This window comes from Pelobates fuscus, chromosome 2, assembly GCF_036172605.1.
Source record: "Pelobates fuscus isolate aPelFus1 chromosome 2, aPelFus1.pri, whole genome shotgun sequence".
In the NCBI taxonomy this organism is placed as follows: Eukaryota; Metazoa; Chordata; class Amphibia; order Anura; family Pelobatidae; genus Pelobates; species Pelobates fuscus.
Window position 1 is genome coordinate 448892556 of NC_086318.1, and position 3500 is coordinate 448896055.

Genomic DNA, 3500 nt, shown 5'->3' on the forward strand with positions numbered 1-3500 from the left:
CATTTTCTGTAAATGACTGAACAAAACATGGCGTGATCACTGTGTTCTTGGCCTTCCTTGTTGCAAATTATTTCTAAATTGCAGGTGTGTCATTAAAAGTACTGTGCTACACAGTGACATAGAAACCTAGAATGTGACGGCAGATAAGAACCATTCGGCCCATCTAGTCTGCCCAGTTTTCTAAATACTTTCATTAGTCCCTGGCCTTATCTTATAGTTAGGATAGCCTTATGCCTATCCCACGCATGCTTAAACTCCTTTACTGTGTTAACCTCTACCACTTCAGCTGGAAGGCTATTCCATGCATCCACTACCCTCTCAGTAAAGTAATACTTCCTGGTATTATTTTTAAACCTTTGCCCCTCTAATTTAAGACTATGTCCTCTTGTTGTGGTAGTTTTTCTTCTTTTAAATATAGTCTCCTCCTTTACTGTGTTGATTCCCTTTATGTATTTAAATGTTTCTATCATATCCCCCCTGTCTCGTCTTTCCTCCAAGCTATACATGTTAAGATCCTTTAACCTTTCTTGGTAAGTTTTATCCTGCAATCCATGAACCAGTTTAGTAGCCCTTCTTTGAACTCAATATTCATCAATATTCTTTTGGTGATACGGTCTCCAGTACTGCGTACAATACTCCAAAATAATCACCCCTAAATCCCTTTCCTCAGATGTTGAGGTTAGGACTCTATCAAATATTCTGTACTCTGCCCTTGGGTTTTTACGTCCAAGATGCATTATCTTGCACTTATCCACATTAAATGTCAGTTGCCACAACTCTGACCTTTTTTTCTAGTTGACTGAAATCATTTGCCATTTGGCTTATCCCTCCTGGAACATCAGCCCTGTTACATATCTTAGTATCATCAGCAAAAAGCTACTGACCACAACCCTTCTAGAACTCCTAAAAGCACGACCCACTAGGAATGTTTAACAACTGGGTAGGCCTATGCTTATTTGAAAACAATAGCTAATTAACCAACAATCACTATCAAACACCTAGCTAATCAAATAAAATGCCTTACCAATTACCAACAGGAAAGCAATCCTTGTGCAATCAGTAACCTTTTCCTATAGATGAATCTTACCTGTATCAGTAAAGAGAAAAATATTAGACAGTCTAAGAATCAGTAAAACTCTCCAGAATATCTCAAAGCGCACACTTTGAAGCAGTGATAAAGCGTTATTACATGCTATCTTAGTAAAAGAAAAATGGTTTAGCATGTGTCTTAAAAACATGAGTTTTTGGCAGGGACCAGGTGACTAATAAAGTAATTGCCTTACCTGTCTCACTAATCAAGGTACCCCATAACGCTCATATCACTATCGGTGATGTTACGCTATATCCAGTGTACACGGACATCATTGAAAGTGCTATTGAGTTGGTGGATCCCATCCAGAAGCTTCACATCCCGCTTGATCCTAATCTAAAGTTCTTGCTGGACCATAAGCCCAACCACACAATCCAAATGTCAATCAGAAAAAATAAACATTTCTGTGGACACAGTGTAGCAGAACCCCTTTTTGGCTGTCCCATCTATTGTTTTGTTTGTTGGCACTGCTGAGGTTTTTCATGCCTTGGATTACACAGATTGACATTGCACCATCTATGGACATACTTTGTTCGGTATACGAACAAAGTACCGAACAACCGGACCACCCTGATGTATATTAATCATGCAATTTACCTCCCTGATCGTTTCTCTTATTCCCTTGGTTCATACGAACTCACTGCTGTATTCCCTGGGTGGCAGCCGAACACGTGGCGGCCATCTTAACCCCACGAACAGCGGTGTTTGGTCCTCGAGTGTCTGGAACTCAAAACGGACACTCGATTGGCCGAACACCGCTAAAACCTCCAGGACGGCAGAAAGTACCGAAAGCAACTCACGAACGGACCGGCATTCGGTAGGATGAATCCCACGAACTAGGGGATTCATCCGGTTACCGACTCCATTATGTGTGGCATAGCCTTTCGGGAGTTTTGGGGCACGAATAGAGAAGTTTTGTTGGGGAATGATTTGGGGAAACTGACCGCGGCATATGAACCTCAGACTCCAGCGGTTGGAGAGGCTCAACCCGTGGTCACACGCCAACAGGTCCGCACCCAGGACTACAACTCACACCCGGAGGTTCAGGTAAGAGATCCTTCCCCACCTATAGAATGTATACCCTGGGCCCCACCTAGCGAATTTGAAGCCAAGGTAGCTACAGATCCTACGTTACAGGGATAAGATAAGCACAGGGGTGGCAGGTTCAGATGGAGAGAGATTCCTATGGGAGGGTAAGCTCTTATATAGAGAGACCTATAAAAAGGTAGACGGAGCAGACCCAGTCATTTTGCGTCAGTTAGTGGTGCCCCAGAGGTACCGAGCTGAGTTACTCCGGATAGCACATGATATACCGCTATCCGGACACCTTGGGGTCAGTCGCACCCGGTATCGATTGACACAGAGTTTCTTCTGGCCAGGGATAAGTCAGGAGCGCCGGAGGTATTGCGGTACCTGCGATACCTGCTCGAGGGTAGGGAAAAGGGGAGATTGCAGGAAAGCCAAGTTACACCCCCTACCCATAGTGGAGGAGCCGTTTAGCCGCGTAGCGGTGGACATAGTAGGCTCCTTAAATAAGGCTAGCCCCTCGGGCAAGAAATACATATTGACAGTGGTAGACTATGCTACCAGGTATCCAGAGGCGGTAACCCTAACTAATATTCATGCAGAAACGGTGGCTGAGGCTCTCATGAAGATTTTCTCCCGGGTAGGATTACCCCGGGAGATTCTCTCCGATCAGGGTACTCAGTTCACTGCCGAGGTCACCCAGCAGCTGTGGAAATTTTGTGACATGAGGCCAATAATTAGTGCCCCATATCACCCCCAGACCAATGGGCTCTGCAAATGGTTTAATGGAACATTGAAACAGATCGGGACTGGGAAAGATTCCTACCACACCTCCTCTTTGCGTATCGGGAGATGCTGCAGGAATCCACGGGGTTCTCCCCGTTTGAATTATTGTATGGGAGGCGGGTACGAGGTCCCCTAGATCTCATTAAGGAACACTGGAAGGGAGAGCACAGCGCCACAGGTACTCCCATCGTACCATATGTACTGGAGTTTCGGAACCGACTGGAGGAACTAACCCGAGCAGTACGGGAGAACCTCCAAGCGTCCCAGACACGCCAGCGCACATGGTATGATCGGAACGCCAGGGACCGTAGCTTTCAGGTAGGACAGAAAGTTTTAATTTTAAAACCTGTCCGGCATGACAAGCTACAGGCCGCCTGACAGGGCCCTTATAAGGTGCTGGAGCAGCGCTGCGACACCACCTATATAATGGGCCCCTGTACTGGCTCAGGGGGGCGACGCATGATTCACGTGAACATGCTAAAACCCTACCGGGAACGCTCCGACGAGGTGACCGCCATCTGTGCACCCCCCTCTGAAGAGTTTGACAACCTTCCTCTTCCAGACTTGTTGGAAGACAGAAAATCAGATAGTGACATAG